This window comes from Chlorocebus sabaeus, chromosome 17 (assembly GCF_047675955.1).
Source record: "Chlorocebus sabaeus isolate Y175 chromosome 17, mChlSab1.0.hap1, whole genome shotgun sequence".
NCBI lineage: Eukaryota > Metazoa > Chordata > Mammalia > Primates > Cercopithecidae > Chlorocebus > Chlorocebus sabaeus.
In genome coordinates, this window is record NC_132920.1 from 920,807 (window position 1) to 942,446 (window position 21,640).

General features: G+C 45.9%; 1 long non-coding RNA gene across 1 annotated transcript in view; it reads left to right on the forward strand.

Moving 5' to 3' along the window:
- The window catches only part of LOC119626776 (uncharacterized), a 150,090-nt gene that overhangs the window by 82,633 nt on the left and 45,817 nt on the right, over nucleotides 1–21,640 (forward strand). The window contains exon 2 of the long non-coding RNA XR_012089231.1: nucleotides 17,143–17,273. This is a non-coding gene — a long non-coding RNA (uncharacterized lncRNA). The remainder of the gene's footprint in view (nucleotides 1–17,142; nucleotides 17,274–21,640) is intronic.

The window sequence follows — 21,640 nt, forward strand, 5'->3', positions numbered from 1 at the left end:
CTCTTAGTTTGCCAGTGCATGCTCGACCATTCCATTTGGAAAAGAGGATCAGAGACAGCTCACACAGGATTGATGATATGCACTGCTAATTTAGCCACAGTGCTGTCTGAACTCTGTGCCTCCTGGCACTGAGAGGTGAAGCCAGCTGAACTTCCTGGGTCGAGTGGGGACTTGGAGAACTTTTCTGTCTTACAAAGGGATTGTAAAATGCACCAATCAGCGCTCTGTAAAAATGCACCAATCAGTGCTCTGTAGCTAGCAAGAGGTTTGAAAACAGACCAATCAGTGCTCTGTAAAATGGACCAATCAGCAGGATTCTAAAAGTAGCCAATCGCAGGGAAGATTGAAAAAAGGAACTCTGATAGGACGAAAATGGAACATGGGTGGGGACAAATAAGGGACTAAAAGCCGGCCACCCCAGCCAGCAGCCACAACCCGATCAGGTGCCCTTCCAGCTGTGGAAGCTTTGTTTTTTTGCTCTTCACAATAAATCTTGCTGCTGCTCACTCTTTGGGTGCCTGCCATCTTTAAGAGCTGTAACACTTACCGGAAGGTCTGCTGCTTTCATCCTTGAAGTCAGCGAGGTGAGACCAGGAACCCACGGGCAGGAACCAACACTGAACACAGCATGATATAGACTGAACAGGCCTGGACTGCCTGGCCGAACTGTAGAACACTGTAATGATCAATGACTTCATGCAGACTGAGCAAAAGAAACAAAAGGGGGCTTATGCACTGAGAGAGTTGGGAAGACACGTGCTCCTGCAGGTGGGGGGTAAACCCTGCAAAGACTCGGGCACTGACCACTCCAGTGAAGATTTTAGGGACCAGAAATTACAAAGTGCCAGGATTTTGCTCCACAGTAAAAGATAAGTCACTGCGTTTTGTATCAATTACTGCAAAGAAGTAAGCATGGTGCCCGGGTTCTGGTGGCGCCTCATCCCATTCCTAGATTGTGGGTGACACAGAAGGCTTCCAGGTGTCACCCACGGGCAGGAAAGCGCTCTGCCGTGGGTCCACGCTGTGGTACATTCATCCCTGCTGCTGGGGCCACACGATCTTGCAGACCCTATGGTGCTGGAGGCTTCAGAAGGGAACAGAGGCAGCCTAGAGCTCCCAGTAGTTCCACAGAAGAACCACAACGCAGGCTCCTGGGACGCTGGAGCAAGGACTTGCCATCTGCAACAGAGAATTATGCAGCCTTGAGAAATGTTTTTTTTTTTTGTATGTACTGCTGGCCTTGGTAAAGACAGGCTACTTGACCGTGAGACACCAAGTAACCCTGCTTCTGGAGCTGTCCTCAGGAGTTGGCCGAGGAAATGGACCCTGGTCATTGAGAGGAGCTGTGGTTGCTTCTTGTACACAGTGGAGCAGGGAGGGACACGCCCAGGGCTCCACTCCGGTGCATCCTAGTATACCCGGGTTCCGCCGTAGAGGTGAGTGGGTGCTCTCAGCAAGCTTGGATGAGAACACGATGACCAAGGGTGTGATCCTTCGGGTCATGCCTTCAGACAAGCCACTGAGCCCTGCCAAGGTGCTGAGGGTGAGGGACATTTACAATGAGTAGCAGGGCTGGGGGAGGATTAGTACCAGCTGGGGCTGGCACTAATGTGTACCATTAGTACCAATGTAGACCACAGCAATGTGGTCTACAGTCCATCCCATTTGCCTCCCTCAGCTGTGTCTCCCTCTGCAGAAAGCCCCACGAGGGCCCTGGAGGAGCTGCTCCTGCAATGTGCGGTCAGTGAGAACCCCTACCCATGGTGGACCCCGGTGGCCATGAGTAGCACAGAGCCCCAATTATGGAAGCACACGTGAACAAAAACCGTGGCATCTGCCTCTGAAATGTCTCTCGACATTTGCTTTTCCTTGGTTCTCCCAGCCAATGACTGAGAACGTCAGAGGCCCTAAGGCCAGGCCGGTCCTGGAAGACCAGGGCTTCTCTGACGTTTGCTTCACAGCTTTTCTAAACCTTCTTCTGGCTGCGTGGCCATCTGGGACGCTGCCATCCAACCTTACCTTCCTCACTCTTTCGCTGGGTCAGACTTGCTGCAAGGCCTTACCCTGCCCCCCACCCATTCTCTCTCTCACATGGTTTTATAAAGTCCTCACACATGCAAGCCCATCTCAGTGTCTTCTAAATGACTATAGTCGGTCACTTCACCTCTCTGGACCTTAGTTTCGCATCTGCAAATTTACAGAGTTAGAATTTAAGAAGTCAAGGTGTTGTTGGACTTATTCACCTATCAGAATCTGGATACAAGGTCAGCTCCCCCAAATACCTAGTGCAATGGGGAACTGGTACATATTCATGAATTTTGTAGGTTACAGAAAATTGAGTGATGGGATGTGAAAATCAGACAGACAGCTTTTCTTTGTGGTAACTCCTCTGAGAGTGATATTCTAACATGTCCCCACACTCCCGTCCAGCCCCACACCTCTTCCAACACTGCAGTGCCTGCAATCACTCTTGAACTCAGTATCTCTGCGCTTTTGTTTCCTGTTCTCCCCAAGCTTCTGCCTCCGTGGCAGCTTGATTCCATGTATTTGGGTGGAAAGAGCACAGAATAGGTGGGAGCTAAGCCTTGTGTTTGAGTCCCTCTGCCATTTTCTCCCCCATCCTGAAAGACACGGGTGTAGATGAAGCCTGAATTTTACCCTAACGCTTTCCCCAAGAGGCTAAGTTTTAAATAAGTGTATAGAATAGCAACAATTACTTACTTGGTACTTAGGATTCTGTATTTATTCTATAATCTTGTCAAATATCCTGGGGTTCATATTATTATCCCCATTTAAAGATGAGGACACTCTGAAAGGCTAAGTCATTTGTTGAAGGTCATAGAGGACACACACAGCAGAATCTGAAATCAAATATAGGTTTTTGGATTTCCCTAAGTCAAAGCACGTTTCTGTTGCTTACCATTTTAAAAATGAAGTATTAAAAATCAGATGAGTCCGTCCCAGAACACTCAATGCCTGAATCACTTCCTCTTTTTGAGGCGTCTAGAGAACAGCCAGGTGTAGCCATGTGACTTTATCTCAAGACTCTGTCATCGCCTGCCGGCTTGCCTGTCTTATCCACAAACGCGCAGGGCTCTCCGTGGGCAGGGGACTGGGTCTTAATCGTTGTATTCCCACAGCACAGCATGATGCTTAGCACACAGGAGATGCACAGCAAATACTTACCTAGTAAATGAATGGATGGGTAAATGAAATGATGGGTTTTAAAGACTGGATTAATTTATGACATGAGATACAACGTGGTCTTGGGTAAACCATTGAAGACGTGTTTGTCTTGATTCCTTTTCTTCAAGTGTAAAGTTAATACGATTAGGTCTCACTAAGTAATCTGTGAGTTGCTTTTCAGCTGTGAATGTCTGTAATACTAAACAATACACACATATTATGAAAGCTTAAAATTACATGCTCATGTGCACAGTAAAGAATAATAATGAGAAATTAATGAAACTTTTCTCAATTCAGTCGTTCCAGGCAATGGTTAATGCCGATTTACTTAACACTTTGATGATAAGTGTCAGTATTGGAGCAACACTAGCTATGAATTGGAAAATGAACGAGTTTCCTGGAGATTCACATGTGCAATTTGTACACTGGCACAAAAACTTTTTAATAAAGCTTAAGAAGGAACATTCACACAAAGAACTTGCAGTTGGCTGTAAGAAGTCAGTGTAGTCCTTCCTAACGACCATTCCGACTATTCTTGTAAATGTGGATGGCAGTGTGATACACGCACAAACGTGAATCACTAGTTTTAGAAAATATGAATTTCTTAAATCAATAGCATACTTTTTATGGTGACTCTAAGAACAGATTTTTTCTTCCCATTCTCAATGTGTTTGGAGTGGAATTTCTTGGGGAAAGCCAGGAAAACAGATCCCATAAATTAGCCTGATGTAGAAAGTGTTTATGTTTATTGTTTGAGCCTGTAACTGAAACAGGATGGGGTTTAGCTCTGGGATGTACAGGTGGAAACACTTAGTGGGAACAGTATCCTCTGCCACACACAAGTATCCTGAGGGAGAAAGACTAGGACGTTCCCCAAAGGATAAAGAGTTCTCTGGATTTTTACCTACAAAGTAAAGGCAGACAGTCTTTTACTGGGCAGGGTTATTTCCTTGGGCCCCACTTGTCAGTAAGGGGTGACCCCACCAGAATTGTGGTGAGTAGCATCCCTGGGCCACCTAAAAGCAGTTTCACGACCTTCCAGCCCAGCAGCTCCCCTCCCTGTGTCTGCCGGTAAGGACTGCACATCCACGGGTGGCTGCCTTGCCCGCTGGACCTAAAAGCAGTGGTTTTTAAACTCCGATTTCAACAAGGCTATTACAATGAAGCTGTCTTTGACTACTTTAAGAATCTCAGAAGCTATTTTTGTGTTCAATGTTTAGTCAACTTTGCAAAGTTACCAAGTATTCAATTAACATATATTTTCTTTTAAATCAAACAGAAGTGCACCCTTACTGCAGTTCTAATTTTTCCTAGGACATTCTGGGGTATTTGCTTGATTCTGAGATGTCTTTACTTATTCTTGTCTGCTCAATTAGTGATTTTTTTTAAGTGGAGGGAAAACGTTATAATTTAGGAACCCATTCTTCCCACAACACGTTGACTTTCAAGTTAATAACAAAAATGTATTATTAATAATAGTATTTAGCATTTATTGAGCACTAATAATGCACGAAGAGTTTACTAAGAACTTTCCTTTATTATTTAATTTGTCTCATAATTACCTATAGATAAATATATGCTATATATCTTATATTTCTCTCCTTTTCAAATGAGAAATTAAGTCTCAAAGAGGTTAAGTGAATTGCCCTCGGTTACAGAGCTAGTGATAAGTACTCCTGGGATTCAGGTTCACAAAAGTCCGTGTTCTTTCCCCGGCACATCTGATTTTCATCCCTGGCTGTGAGAGCCACTCTGGGAACATTTGAGCTGATCACCCAGCCCTGGGCCACCTCCCATCGGCTGAACCATATCTCTGAGTGATGTGGGCAGCATCCTGTTCGTTCATTTAACTCTCCAGGTGACCCTAACGTGCAGCCGCGGCTGCAAGCCATCCCCGATCAAGCCAGTCCCCAGTGAACTGTGCACATTCACTCATAACTGGCACAGCCATCCCCTGAAATCGTTTCAAGGAACAATTACTGAAGGGCTAACTACCAGGTTAATCTGTTTCTCAGGTATCTCAAACCCAAATCAGTTCCCTGTTTCCAAATCGAAACCAACATTTTCACTTCTGCCTTGCCAGTGTTTACTGAGTGTCCCTAACGTGCACAGTCAGACCTGGCATCTGTGTTCCCTGCGGCACCAGTCCTGGGCCTGGCACGGGTACAGTTTTATTGAATAAATCAATGAGCGAATGAATGCACGGTTGAATAAACATACGATACTTGAAGACGTCATAAATCCCCCAATAATCGCTTTTTCCCCTAAATAATTTTGTAGAGGGGGAAACTGGAGGTTTATACTAAACATGGGGGTCATCTAGGACCTTTATTCAAAGGAAACTTGGACACTTGGCTGCTGTGATGCTGGTTTGCCGTGACAGTCCTTTGATGGGAGGAGTTATTATGACAGGATTTTATGGGGCTGCCGTAAATAGTGAGTACACAGGAATGAGGAAAACAAATGTGACAACCAGGCGTTTGTTTATTTTCCTTATTTATGCTCTGTCTTCCATCTCTAGATTAATTTATGTATCAAAGCATCAGAGGCAGTTGGTGTGCCGGGCTGTAATTAAGTGTGTGAGTGTGTGTTTGTGCATCTGTACTACACGATGTTAAAATGAAGAATAAAAAATTTAATTAAATAAACAATTAACAAGTTTCCCTGTGGCTCCAGATGCATTAATAGTTGCTGACATCCTATATTTCAGTGTGTCCCCTGGACTTCGGATGCCACAGTTATAGATCTTCAGGTGGGAGGGCCCAGCTTGCTGAGACTGGACTGATTTATTCACCCCCAGTCCTCCCTTGGGTGTTCATGACGGAGCTCAGATGAACATGGCCACAGCAGCGCCACATTCCATACTGAGGGTAGCAGTACCAGGAGCTATTCCAAATGCATAAAGCTAGTGCTGTGCGGTCAGGCCTCTCGTACTGTGAGGTCGTGTTTCCCCTGGAGGTGCTGTGGGGTGGGGGTTGAGGAAGGCTGACTGGGCTCAGTTTTTCTGTGTCTTCAGGGCAGCAAATCCCGTGACCTGGAAGGCCCTGCAGCCACCCCTTATACAGGAAAGGGCGCTTTCTTAGTTCACTCAGGCTGCTGTAACAAAACACCTGATACTGGGTAATTTTTTTACGTTATTTTGGCATAAAAATTATCTTCTTTTTCTTTTTTTAATTTTACTTTAATTTGTGGAATACATGTGCAGAATGTGCAGGTTTGTTACGTAGGTATACGTGTGCCATGGTGGTTTGCTGTACCTATCAACTTGTCATCTAGGTTTCAAGCCCCACATGCATCAGGTATTTGTCCTAATGCTCTCCCTCCCCTCACCCCTCACACCCCACTCCCAGACAGGCCCAGGTGCGTGATGGTCCCCTCCCTGTGTCCATGTGTTCTCATTGTTTATGAGTGAGAACATGCAGTGTTCGGTTTTCTGTTCCTGTGTTAGTTTGCTGAGACTGATGGCTTCTAGTTTCATCCATGTCCCTGCAAAGCACATGAACTCATTCTTTTTTATTGCTGCATAGTATTCCATGGTGTGTATGTGACACATTTTCATTATCCAGTCTATCATTGACGGGCATTTGGGTTGGTTCCAAGTCTTTGTGATTGTAAATAGTGCTGTAATAAACATACATGTGCATGTGTCTTTATAGTAGAATGATTTATATTCTGGGTGTATACCCAGTAATGAGATCTCTGGGTCAAATTGTATTTCTGGTTCTAGATCCTTGAGAAGTCGCCACACTGTCTTCCACAATGGTTGAACTAATTTACACTCCCACCAGCAGTGTAAAAGCATTTGTATTTCTCCACAGCCTCACCAGTGTCTATTGTTTCCTGACTTTTTAATAGTTGCCATTTTGACTGGTATGAGATGGTATGTCATTGTCGTTTTGATTTGCATTTCTCTAATGACTAGTGATGATGAGCTTTTTTTTCATTTGTTTGTTGGCTGCATAAATGTCTTCTTTTGAGAAGTGTCTGTTCATATCCTTTGCCCACTTTTTGATCAGGTTGTTTGTTTTTTTTCTTATAGATTTGTTTGAGTTAAGACTTCATGACTAAAACATCAAAAGCAATTGCAACAAAAGCTAAAATTGACAAATAGGATCTAATTAAAGAGCTTTTGCACAGCAAAAGAAAGTATCATCAGAGTGAACAGACAACCTACAGAATGGGAGAAAATTTTTGCAATCTACCCATCCAACAAAGATCTAATATCCAGAATCTGCAAGAAACTTAAAAAAAATTTACAAGACACTTGGTAATTTATAAACAGCAGACATGTATGTCTCACAGTTCTGGAGGCCGGAAAGTCCAAGAGCAAGGCACTGGCTGATTCGGCATCTAGGGAGGGTGTGTTCTCTGCCTCATGTGCAGCATCCGCTCTCTGTGTCCTCACATGTTTGAAGAGGCTAGCCAGCTCCCCAGGATCTCCTTTATGAGGGCACAAATCCCATTCATGACCCAATCTCCTCCCAAAAGGCCCTCGTCCCAAAGGGCGCACTGAACTCCTAATGAGTTCAGAAATGAATTCATTTCTGAAGACATATCTCGGCCCGCCTGGGGTTGATTTGCTGTGTTCCCAGGCAAGTCATTTAGCCTAGTTGGATCTTAGTTTTATACTTACTTACCTCTCACGATTGTTTCAGGAACACAAAGTTTCAAGCAGACCCCCAAAACTGGGCCTGGCTTCTTGTGAGGTGTATCTGCGAATGAAAACCTCCCGAATGGCCTTCAGCTGACACTTTCATTGCTGTGCCTCTACTGAGGTTTTCCACCTGAGTGAAAAGTACCGTCATCCCCTGAAAGTATGTGGGAAAATGTCTGAAATGAGCATAAAGTACAAGCAGGAAGATGAATCGATCCCTAAGTACAAGCAGGAAGATGAATCGATCCCTGGGGAGATTTCACTTCACTGATAGGCTTCCGCCAGTACCAGGTTGGGAGGCTAAGAGGAAACATCCCAAGTCTAAGGAGAAACATTATGAAGAATAAAGTCTTAGAAAAGCATTTCAATTGGAAACCCCCATCCCTTGAGTCAGTCCTAAAAGTGGAAAGCAAAAGCAGTGAGTGGAGAATATTTATTACGAACTGCTAAGACTCATGAAAGATCTGTGTTGTAGAGGCAGGACAGTAATCCCATGCAAACGTAAGCTTTCAAGTGAAACGTGTTTATAGGATGAGTTGTATGTTTGTCACAGCTTGACTGGGCCTAACGGTTAACTACATCCAAAGAAAAAAATCGTAAATATAACACGATTTAATAAGCTTTAACTAAAGTATACTTCTCAGGTAAGCCCACAATGGGTTCTCAGAAGAGAATGAATAGAGCTGAAGTTTCAGGAGAAGCACAACAACAAAAAGGCAAAAATTGGCCAAGACAGAAGAGTGGAGGAAAGTAAGGATTCTTGCAGGTTTCTTGAAAATATCAGTTAACAGAAAGTGCCTTGAGCTGAGAAGTCTACAAATGAGGAGAAATTCAGAGATAGATGAGATGAGGAGGGCTTAGAAGTCTACAAATAAGGAGAAGTTCAGAGATAGATGAGATGAGGAGGGCTTAGAAGTCTACAAATAAGGAGGAGAAGTTCAGAGATAGATGAGATGAGGAGGGCTTAGAAAGTGAGAGCAGAGGTCACAGTGGGGTTGGGTGGGGTTCGCCACCTCGAAAAGCCATTTTGATGTGGGTGTCAACTGTCTGGGGGGGGGCTCTTCATGAAAGGCCAGAAGACATGGCCTCCTCATGGGGGATGCTCAGTATTCTGGGGGTGTACATGGATTCCCTTCCTCCAGGAGAAGCACTAAGGGAGAGGCCACGTGTGCAGCCACTAATACGCAGCCACTCTGTCTCAAATTGTTCCTATGGAGACCACTCACTGGCCTTTCCTTGGAGAGGGACTGGGAAAGCCTGCAATATCAGAGTCATTTCATGAGGAGCCCAGAAGAATAAATAAGACCAGGACTTGTCGGCCCGCATTAGCTGAAACCTTGCCTATAGGGCCATGGAGTCATATTTGGTGTCTGAAAATCCATACGCACAGCATGCGTGGTCTATAAATCAAATAAATAATGTCATTTACCCATACCCATATTGTCTTTTGAATTATGTGGATGCCATTGTTATTAATGAAATACAAATGTTTAAATATTTATGACTGAATTCGTAGTGGTTTGCAGTCAACACACTTTGAAAGTTACAGATAATCATATAGGGAGATGGCCTTGCAATTTTTTGATTTTAAAGCAAATCTATTAAACTCATAACAGTTAGAAATAAGTGCTCCCAAGCTTAAAACTACAGAGGTGAATTCTTTCCTCTCTCTGTAACCAGACCAAGGGCTTGGAGAACCCTGGTTGAGCTCTGTCTTGTGGGGGGGGGGGGGGGACAGCAACTCACAGCTGACCTACCCCAGGATTGCGGAGGTTTCTCCTTTGGGGCCTGCAGATTTGGACTGATTGGTTCTGCAGCATCCAGTGGAGAGAAAAGTCACACCCAGATGGCAGGAGGACAATTTAGATGAAAAGTATAGACAGCAATAGGAATCTTTGGGATAGAAGACAAGCAGAGACCAGATCTGAGGAACATCAGAGTATACAGGCACCATGGCAGTGAAGGAAGCCCCTTGCCCTCCACCACTGTGCCAGGCAGAATAACACCTCCACACACACAGACACACACACACACACGCACACGCACACATCCTACCCCTGGAACCTGTGACTGTCGCTTTAGAAGGCTGGAGTTGCTTCACTGATGCAATGAAGGATCTTGAGACGGGGCGGTTATTCTGGATTATCCGGGTGGCTAATGGGATCCCAGGGATCCTCACAAGCAGAGACCCCATCTTTGCTGTAGTCGGAGGGAGAAGCATGTGACCATGAAAGAAGACTCAGAAAAATGTCACGTGGCTGACTTTGAAGGAGGGGGTCATGAGCCAAGGCATGCAGGCAGCCTCTAGGAGCTGGAAAAGGCCAGGAGACAGGTCCTCCCTGAGAGCCTACAGAGGGGTCAGCCCTGCCGACACCTTGCTTTATCCTGTTGAGACCGATGTTGGGCTTCTGGCCGACAGAATCACAGGGTAATACATGTGCGTTGTTTTGAGCCAATAAGTTGGTGGAAATTTGTTACACAGCAATAGAAAACTAATAAAATCCCCTATTACATCCTCATCACCAGATGGAGAGTTTGGGGAAACAGGCTCCTGAAGTCAGTGTTTGGCTTGGTCCTTGGAGCCCAGGACTCCTGGAAATTTCCTTGCCTTCTGTGGATCCCACAAGCCGTCAATCTCCGTGGATGCCTGAGTGAAGGCACCCAGGGGACCCACAGGATTGGACTCTGCAGAGTGCATTCAGAAGACTTGGGTGCGGGGCTCCGGAATCCTGGACGCTGGCAGAAACCTTAAAACTGCCCAGTCAGTGGCCCTGATAAGCCTCTGTAGGAGGCTGCCCAAGGGACGAAACTCCAAAATAGGCAACTCCATTATTTCTTCAGGAATTGAGCAAATTACTGAGGGAAAAGAGTTTGAGAGAAAAACTTATTATTCGCAAGAAAAGAAATTACTCTAGAGTAAACCTGGAAAGTAGGATTGAACCATATTATTTTCAGGTCACTACAATTAATTGCCTGGGTTTTTTAAAAATGCTGCCCAATTCAAACCATTAACGGGAGAAACCCTTTACAGTACCTGTACGTACGTTTAACGATGGAATAAAACGTCCTTGGTTTTTCCTGGGAAGCACATGTTCTTTTGGTCTGCATGTTTACTGCATAATAAAGACAGATTGTAGCTTGTTTGCTCCAAGCACCAGAAATTGGGGTTATGTACAGGGCAGAGACGCACATACAATGTACACTGGGATGCTGGATGTCAGCTTTGCAGTGACAACTTTCAGAGTTGACATTATCGTGTGTGTGCCTTGTAGCCAGCAGACCAGGAACACAGAAGCCCAGAACCTCACCAGGCAATATGGGCTTGTGAAGCTGATGTCACACTGTGCACGATAGAAGGATCAAAGCACAGTCATGATCACTAAGTCACGTGTCCTTGTAAACTGATGAGAAAAGTGACTCTAAACCACACAACATGGCTGCAAGTACATGTCACGTGTGTCCCTGACACTAGGGCCCTTTTGGCTTCCCTGTCTCTTGATGAGTGACACATTGTCTCTACCTCCAGAATGTGCAGCCTAGCGCAGAAATCAAAGCAAATTGCAAGAAAAGTAGAAGAGAGATCTACTTCTGCGTGTCCTAGGAGCCAAGGGCAATCATCTAAGGAGTCTGGGGAAGCCACTGTGAGGGTTTTAATGGCCTGGGAAGTGGTAGAGGAAGAGGACCCTAGTGCATGTAAGATGGTTAGGACTAGGCAACCAGAGGAGAGGAAGGAGGTTCAGTACTGGGGGATGGGGCTTGAAAGGCCAGAGGTAGAAAAAGGAGTGGCTTCTTTAGTGGACAGTAGGAAAATGACAGGAAGAAAGGGAGGGAGCAGGGGGGAGGGAGGGAGGGAGGATAGGTTAATGGTTGTGAAACAGATGTGTGTGAAAATAGGAAGAGGGATTAGAGCCAGACAGCAGTGGGTCCTGACTCCCAGGAAGAGGCGCTTAACCTCAGCCTGTGTCTTTGGGAGTGATTTTGTCACCTGTGACACATGCATGAGTGACAGAAGCGTGCTGGAGGGAGCCTAAGGCTAATGTGTGCCTTCTGCTTTAAAACTCCTTGTGTTTGCACCGTACTTTTATAAAGTGCATAGTTTGATGTGTTGGGGAGGATTCGCTGGTCTCTTCAGACCGGCTGTGAGAGAAGCCATCAGTTCCCAGTGGCTCAGTGAGTGTGAGGACCTGCCCTGGCTGGGTGTCAGCCCAGAGAGAGCAACAGCAACCACAATTCAGCAATCAGCCCATGCTCGTCCAAACCAGCCTCCCTGGCTTTAACCCTCCCCAGCACACCTCCTGGCTTTAACCCTCCCCAGCACACCTCCCGCCTCTGCCACAGGGAACTGATTTCAACTTTGGGTTTTCAACTTCACACTCCCTGTCTGAATGTTCGCAGGCAGATGGATGCCCCAAAGCCATGGATTTCATGGAGCCCTGCTGTAGACACACGGCTGCCTGTGCAGACAGAGAAAAGGTGGCCACAGGAAGAACGGATTACGAGCAGGGAGAAGCCCATGAACAGGTGCTCCCCATCACTGATCATTCGGGATATGCAAACAGTACCACAGTGAGACAGCCATGAGGATGGCAAATATCACAAAACAAACACAGAAAACAGAAAGTAACAAATGCTGGTCAGGATGTGGAGAAACAGGAACCCCTGTGCAGTGTTAGTGGGAATGTAAACTGGTGCAGGTGCTGTGCCAAACAGTAGTGGGGTTCCTCAAAAAATTAAAAATAGAGTTGCCATATGATCCCGCGATGTCATTTTGGGTTGTATATTGAAATAATAAATAAAAATAAATAATTGAAAGCGGGGACTCTTAACAGGTGTCTGTACACCTGTATTCATAGCAGCATTATTCACAATAGCCAAAGGTGGAAACAGCCCAAATGCACACGGACGGATGAACAGATAACAAAACGTGTGTATTCCCACAGTGGAATGCGATTTGGTCTTAAAAAGGAAGGAAATTTGGACACACGCTACAACGTGGATGAACATTTAGGACACTATGCTGAGTGAAATAGGTCAGTCACCAAAGGACAAATACTGTGTGATTCTACCTGTCTGAGGTTCCTACAGCAGTTGAACTAGAGACAGAAAGTCAAGCAGAGGTTGCCAGGAGCTGGGACGGAGGAATGGCGATCTGAGGTTCCTACAGCAGTTGAACTAGAGACAGAAAGTCAAGCAGGGGTTGCCAGGAGCTGGGACGGAGGAATGGCGATCTGAGGTTCCTACAGCAGTTGAACTAGAGACAGAAAGTCAAGCAGGGGTTGCCAGGAGCTGGGACGGAGGAATGGCGATCTGAGGTTCCTACAGCAGTTGAACTAGAGACAGAAAGTCAAGTAGGGGTTGCCAGGAGCTGGGACGGAGGAATGGCGATCTGAGGTTCCTACAGCAGTTGAACTAGAGACAGAAAGTCAAGCAGGGGTTGCCAGGAGCTGGGACGGAGGAATGGCGATCTGAGGTTCCTACAGCAGTTGAACTAGAGACAGAAAGTCAAGCAGGGGTTGCCAGGAGCTGGGACGGAGGAATGGCGATCTGAGGTTCCTACAGCAGTTGAACTAGAGACAGAAAGTCAAGCAGAGGTTGCCAGGAGCTGGGACGGAGGAATGGCGAGTGAGTGTTTGATGGGGACGGAGTTTCAGTTTTGAGAGATGAAAGGAAGCCTGGAGACGGATGGTGGTGATGGCTGTACTACGTGCAAATGTACTCAAAGCCGCTGAACGGCGCACTTAAAATTGTTAAACTGGTAAATTTTATGCTGTGTGTGTGTTTGTGCGTGTGTGTGTGTATACATATATGTAGTATGTATATGCCACAATAATTATAAAGAGGCTAAAATGCATGAATGTCACACATACACTCACTTATTGAGAGACAATTATTTAGCAGTAAATAGGGAGGTAACCAAGAGGTGCTGATAGACGATTCACCTGCAAATCAGAAGACCTGGAATCTAGCTTTGGTTTCAGCTTTTCAATCCGTAGAGTCACTTGGGAATGACACTCCTGTGCTTCTCTTGGCCTCGGCCACCTTATCTGTAGAACACGCACTTGGATTAAATAATCCTTAGGATCCTTTCCAATTCTAAGGTCTTGTGTTTCTGAGATGGTTTGTGGCCAGGCTGACAAATCTAGCATATTTGTAACTCAGACTGATGTGGCTACAGTATGAGCATATTTCCTTGTCCAAAAGTAGCAGGATTTACTTAAGATGGTGTTACCTAATAGCCCACAATCCTTAAGTGAGAAAAACGCCTTCTAGAATAATGGAGCCATTGACTCAGGTCAAATCAACTAACAACCCTGACTCCAGAAGGCTCTTCTGGACCTGAAGGGTATTTAAGGGTGTGCATGCTAGAAGCATTTCCATTAACCGGGTCCCTACCTGGGGGAGCTGAAGACAGTCTGGCCTCCCAATTCCCTCTCCTCCTCAGTACGCTGGCAGCTCCTGAGCCTTCCTCGGTGGGCGAGAAACCCTTCAACTCCTAGTGCTGTTGCCATAAGGAAGTTCTGTGTCCTGGCAGTCTCTTCTGGTAGCCAAGGCTTCAACTACCCCGTGTTGCCCAGCTCCAAGTGTTGGCATCCTGGTCTCTACTACAGTGTTCGCTCTTCAGTGTGAGCCTGCATTCTGCCCACTCGGGACTAAGGAAACCCTTCTCCCCAGCCCTGAGCCCAGACAGCACTCTGACTTCAGGCAGCCTGGCCTTACAGCACATGTGTAGCACTTTGGTCTAGCACTGACAGTTCAGGATGGGGCAGATGATATTAGAGTCACATCTCCTGGTGTGACTCACTCCTGAGCATAGACCTTACCCTCCTACGAAGAACAGCGATGGCACCCTCCCTGTCCCTGGGATGGAGTCTCGCCACTTAGCCCCAGGCTCACAGTTGGAAATCACGAAGGGGAAATGGGCAGAGATGGCCTCACTGAAGGGCAGTTGCTGACCAGACACTGGCCGATACAGGGACGGCTTGACACGTGTGTGCCAAAGCTCATTGCAAGGTTTCCGCAAAGTCCATGAACACCTGGAGGCACTTCCCTGGTATCCCAGCTGACCTGCTCCTCGTGGATCTCCTTGCCAGCTGACAGCAAATAAGCTGATCCCGAGTGGGCAAACTGCCTGCATTGCTGTCTTCCCTCCCTGCTTTGTTCTTACATCCATCTGTTGCTCCCTTTGTTAGATAACGTAGATAAAACTGACCTGTGTCTCCCTGGCACCAAGTAAACAACGGATGATAATTAACAGTTTCATTCCTGCATCTGTCAGAGCAAGGTTTTCGTCTCTTCTAGTCAGGGAAGCATAACCTTGGGGCCTCAAGCTTGAACGATGGCCTTAACATAGCATTCCATTGCTTTTTGAGGAGCAGGCCATGCACATGAGGACCCTGAACCCTGCTGTGAGGGGCCACCCCACGGCGGGGGGAGCCTTTCAGGTTGCACCCCATCTCACTTGGCCTTGATTCACCGACTTCAAACAGGTAGCTATGAATGAGTTCACTTCACCAGTTGAGTTGAAAACTTCCCACTATCCTGTGAGAATGATGAACAGCACCACAGCCACGCTAGGCCTGTGCTTGTAAAACAAACCTGACTTTGCTTCTCCGCTTCCCAGAAAACACTCAAGGATGATCTGGGAGTAGACATACTGGTTATTTACACCTGATGTGCAAGAAAGAGTGCTTGGAAGATCACACAAGAGTCAGACAGGAGGAGAGCTGAGGGGTTGAAATCCTCCTGTGAACAGGTACCTGGCACATACGTGGCACACCTTTCCCCTCCGGAGAGTGCTGCTCTGTCTCCAAGGCTGGAGTGCAGTGGCACAGTCACAGCTCACTGCAGCCTCCAACTCCTGGGCTCAAGTGATCCTCCTGCCTCAGCTTCCTGAGTAGCTGGGACTACAGGCATGCTACCATGCCTGGCTAATTTTTTTAAATTTATTTTTTAGTAGCGACAGTGTCTTACTATGTTGCCCAGACTGGCCTTAAACTCCTGCCCTCAAGGGAACCCCAATAAATATATTTGTTTCTAAATTCATTCTAAATGTTTGCAATGTTAAATATGTGTGGTGAAAGAACAGATGCCTTTCATTTTTTGAATCACATTTCAAATATTGTTACAAAAAGCACATATGACTGTGAAATAGTCGTAGTTTTAGAAAGAAATCATTCTTCATTCAACATCTCTCAAGATTTTTAATTAAACCTTTTATTTTGAAAACATTCAAAACCTAGAGCAAAGTTGCAAGAATATTACAAGTTAATGATGATATGCTCTTCCCCTCTCTTCTCCCACCACTGATACTTAGCCATGCCAACTCTCTCCATCTCTATATTCTACACAATTACAGTGCGGTTATCAAATTTAGAAAACTTAACATTGACACAATACTATTATCTAATATGTGGTGAATATTTAAATTTTGTTGATGGTAACAAAATTGCCTTACAAGCAACTTTCTCCCCTCAACACCAAAATCCAGTCTAGGGTGATGCATCGCCTTTAGGTGTCATGTCCCCTTAGACGTCCTTCATCAGGAGTAATCCTTAGCCTTTCTTTGTTCCATGAGGCTGAAAGTTCATTTCTGAAGTGCTCAGGGTCTTCGGTTTTGCTGACGTCTCAGTGTGGGTGCTACTTGGTTAAGGTGGTGACATCCGGAGTTATTTTCCGGAAAGGCGCCTTCTATACTCAGATGGGAAGGGATTTATGAGGAGGCCCTGGGCAACTGTAAGTGTCACCCCACAATTCCACCAAATGATGTTAATGTTCAGTGACGATCGTAGCCTGGGCCAGTGATTACTATGGTGGTTTCAAAGTAGTCGTTTTCTAACTCCTCTATCGGTTGGCCTTCCACAAGAGAAGGCTTTCTCGTGGATCCTACCCCTTCATTTGCTTGTTTTCTGCCACCATCATGTAGTCGCAGGTTTGTCTGTTTGTCCAGTGAGTTACCACCCACCACCGTCATGTGTCATTTTCATGCTCAGTTTGTCTCATGTGTGCCCAGTGGCAGCTCCTTCAAACTAGTCCTTGTGTCCTTTGGTCCCCATCACGTTCTGAGCAGTTCCTTACTTTGGGGCTGATCCTGTACTTTTCCTGCCCCAGCCCTGGAGTCAGTCGTTCTTCAGGGAGCTGGTTCCCCGGAGTGGGTCTGGCGCTTGTTCAACAAATGAAGGAAGATGCGAGAGAAGGAACTCCAACATCCAAATCCTTCATTTAAGAGAATCTTGCAAATACCCGGGAACAGGTGAACTCTTGCTGTCCAGCGGACTTTAACCTTAACATTTTCCATATTTTAGGTCCTGCATGTTTTTCTCTGGGAAGGGTGTGCAGTCTGCTCTGAGGAGACAGATCAACCTAGCCCTTCTCCAGGACCAACTCCAAAAACCACAGGAATTCACGCTCAGAGGATGATGCATCTCAGAATCAGGTTTGTGTGTATGTGAATTGTTTTTCCCTCATAGAAAAGAAAATCGCCATCTTATACGGCCGCTTTTGGACAAAATATGTTCATGCATCCCCAGATAGGAAAAATCATATGTTCCTTCTGTTTCCTGGAAGGGGAAAAGCACTGAATAACTTCTGCAAGCAAGGAAACCTGAGTTCAGTGGGGTTCCCAGCACCTGCTAGCTCCTTACTGACAGAGACCGGGGCGTTTGGCTGAAGCACACATCTCTAAACAGGGGCCAGTTATGTCCTTATCAAGGAGTGCCTGGGGTGTGTGTGTGTGTGTGTGTGTGTGTGTGTGTGTGTGTATGCCTGTGTGTGTGAGAAAAACAGAGAGAGGAATGAAATTTGTGGAGGCGAGAAAATATTTTGTAGGTTAGATTTTAGTCATCAAGAACATTTTTGGATTTAAAATGAGTATCTTGTAAGACAGAAGTTCCTAACACAGAGCTTTTAATATTGTTTCTTTTATTGTTTTCTAAAATGACCTTTAAAATAAAATTCCTCCAGCCTGGCCAACATGGCAAAACCTCGTCTCTATTAAAAATACTAAAATTAGGGGGGCATGGTGGCAAACACCTGTAATCCCAGCTACTTGGGAGGCTGAGGGAGGAGAATTGCTTGAACCCAGGAGGCAGAGGTTACAGTGAGCCGAGATCACGCCACTGCACCCCAGCCTGGGTGACAGAGTGAGACTCCGTTTCAAAAAATAATAATAATAAAATAAATAAAATTCCTCCTTGTGAGACATGACACCACTAACTCACTCCTCTTCCCAAATTTGCAAAGCAAGTTATTAAAGCTCTGTTCAATTGATTTTTCCTGTCTGAACAACCACTATTTAATATAAAGAGTTAACTCGTTCTGTTGTTTGATACAAATAGGATTACAAACTGTAGAGCTATTTCCAGCAGAAGTGCTTCCTTACCGAACCAATTTTTCTTCTAATTAATGCAAATTTATTTTAAACGTGGGAAAGAATTTCAAATACTGTTACATAGATATTCTAAATGTCTAAAATCAACTCTGAATTAAAGTCCCTGCCTGGAGCCTTCCTGGCCCGCTTTCTCTTCCTTAGCTATTGCCTTTTTCTTTCTTCCTGTATTTTTTCATTGCAAATCTTAAAGTCATGGTAAGACTGAAAACATTCAAACAATTAACTGAGCAAGGTAACCTGTTAGAGACAACGTCATGAATACCTGCAGAGGGGGCTGTGGAAACAGTGACTCAGGCTGCACGTGGGGTCGTGGGTAGGAGTGAGGAGGACCCAGGAGGGGCCTGGCAGGGGAGCCAGAAGGGCAAAGAACAGCAGGAGCTCCATGGGACTTAGTGGGTGAGCAGGCAGGCGAGTGAGGGTCTTGTGGGAGCAGGCAGACGAGTGAGGGTCTTGTGGGGTGCTGGGAGTGGATGAGCTGAAGTTTAAGGAGTGGCCAGGGTCCTGATCGCCAGGGGGTCTGTCATCCTCAGTGAGGAGCTGGACTTTCCGGTCAGCACAGAGCAAAGCCCTTTGATGAGATGCTTTGCTTCAGAAGTCACCTTGGCAGCTGTGTCTGGGAATGATGCAGCGGCTCAAGAGTGAACCCGGAAAGGCCGCAAAGGCGGTCCCTGCCTCAGTTGAGGCGAGGCTGTGGCCTAGACTAGGTGGTGGGTTCGTGTGGATGTGGAGAGAGGTGACTGGGGCCTGGGTGGATTTTAGGGGTAGAGCTGGCCTGGCTTACTGATAAGTAGATATGGAGATGGGAGGAGTCAGGAGGTCTGTTTGGGGCCCGTCAGTGTGGAGCCCAAAGAGAGGCTGTGCTGACAGTGACAGCTGAAGCTGTGAAATCAAGGTTTGCTGGTTTTCTGGCCCATAGCAAGCCCTTTCCTGACGTGCAGGGGTCCCAGGGCCCAGTACTCTGTTCTTTGGCGGTAGCCGATTGACCCTGTCTGGGCTCATTGCTCATCCGTGCATCAGGGTCCTTCTATGAGAGCTTTTGAAGTCAGAACCAGTGAAGAGAGTCGATCTAGCCCCTCCCATGCTCCCTTTACTATCTTGAGGAAGAAGGTCTGCAACAGGAGGATGCAAAACCAACGCTGAGAGAAGAGAGAGAGAGGGAGTGGGGACCGGGAGAGACAGAGCGAGAAGGGAGAGAAAGAGAGGGGGGAGGGAGAGAGGGGGAGAGAAGACAGGGAAAGATGGCAGGGAGGGGGAAGGAAGAGATAGGGAGAAAGACGGAGAGAGAGGAAGAGGCAGAGAGAGAAAGGGAGAGAGAGGGAGGTGGGGGAGAGAGATTTGAATGAAGTCTACAGGTTAGTTAATAGTATTATCATTGTTAATTTGATGACTTTGATCATGGTGCTATGGTTATGGGTGTTAATATTTGAGAAAGCCGAATGAAGGATGAACAAAAATTTTTCACCCTAAGTGAAAAGCCATAAGTCTGAAATATAAAACATTAAAACATTTTCTAAAAATAAAAAATCTAGGCAAAAATTATAGCCCCTCAAATAATGCTTTTGATATAATTTGTGCCTAGTCAATTTCCTAAAATCATTGTTTTTCTCTTGAAAAAATATAAGGTGCTTTGTAGGTTAGTCTTGGCTGGTAAAAGGGAAAAGTGTGCAAGACAGAGCATGCTCTAAAAAAGTAAACGCATAGCATATGGGGCTTCTAATTTCCCAGCTGCCCCTTTTGGCATGGAGGCATTGTTTTAAAGAAAATCTTGTTCTTTAAGCAAAAGCTCCAGGTGAGGAGTGAGGGGTGAGTCTGGGGGCCCCCTCTGGCTCTGGGGAAGGGGAAACAGGCTTTAAAGCTGGGGCAGCAAGTTCCCAGCCTAGAGAGTTGGCTGCCCTTCTGGTTATCTGATTTTTCCCCTGAATGTATCCTTCCCCATCTTTGGGTCTCCCCTTCTTCGTGTTCTTTGCTCAGTGTACAAGGTGCCAAGGTTAAAGCCTTTCTTTTCTTCCTAATGCCACTCGACATCGTGGAGCCTCTTGTGCTGGGTGTGGCGTGTGGTCTCAGAATGTTTCCGCTCAGTTTTGCTCAAAAGCCTTGCTCTTCCCGGTCTTTTGTCTGCTTCTGACAACCTTACCCAAAAGAAGTGCAAGTCAACACACAGTCGCATGGCTGCAGCAGCCTAATTTTTCATAAAGCTAAGGTGTATTGTACAAAGAAATGAGACTGCCAATTTGTTTTGTATCTTGTGCCTTATTTTATTTTGACTCAGAGCGTGTATTTACTCACATGGTGGAAGCATGCCTGGGGCAGACGGGAGATGTTCACCACATTTTCTTATATTTTAGAGAGATGTCACTAATGTGGATTCTGTGAGGCAAAGTTTGTTGTAAACTTGGAAACAATGATCATTTGTGGCCCATAGAACCATTGTTTCATGTAATTCTCAGGAGTTGAACTTACGTTAACATCAACACGGGGAGAACCACACTATTCTGAAAGTGATTTGAGGTTAGTGGCCAGGGTGAAAGCCTGAGTCTCTTCCCCAGAGGGCTGAGCTAAGACACGGCGTGTTCGGTAACTCGTGCATGATGAGTCCCACAGTGGGCTCTGTAGCTTCTTGGCCCAGTGTTCTGGTCTCCAAGCCCAGTCACGCCTTGTTGGGGCTTCGCGGTGGCTGATGCTGGTACATTCCATGCAGCGTTGGTGGGGTCGGGTGAACATCAGAAGGTTCCGGGTGACGGGGGAGCCGCTCCAACCAACCGTTCTGACTCTCAGAAGCATCTGGCAGCATCACTGGTCTACCAGGTTAGACTGGGAACCTTTCTGAAGATAGGATTTCTCCTTTCTCATCTTTTGAAAACAGCAGTAGAGCCCACCTCAGAGGGTTTTGACATCACCAATTTTAACCTCAGAAAAAATAATGTGTGTTTTCAAAACTTCAAGTGATCCCTGAACGCCAGAATCTTGGGAACACCATGGTGGTCCTTGGCAAAGCTTCCTCCCTGCCATGAGCATAGTCCCTACAGGTAGCTCCCAGCACAGTAAATGAAACAGTGTCTGCGTTGGACAAAAGGCATCTCAAACCTCCAGTAGCCTAGTTATTTTGAACAGTTTTTTTTTTTCTTTTTTGCATGAACAAATTTCAGTGCAACGAAGAATCAGAATGGCCACATGAAGTAATCCTAAGTGACACTAGCCTGATACAAATCCCTTTCAATGCAGTCCCTGCCTTCCAGGTGAGACACAGTCCTCAACTCTGCAGATACCTACAGACAGTATCCCCTTTGCCATGTTTGACCTTCCCTGTGTCCAACCCTAACATGATGGTTTGTGTTTGTCTTTTGTGTAAGAAGGTAGTTGGTGTTTTTTTGTTCATAAGAATTATTTTGGAATTCCTTCCCTGATAAAACTGC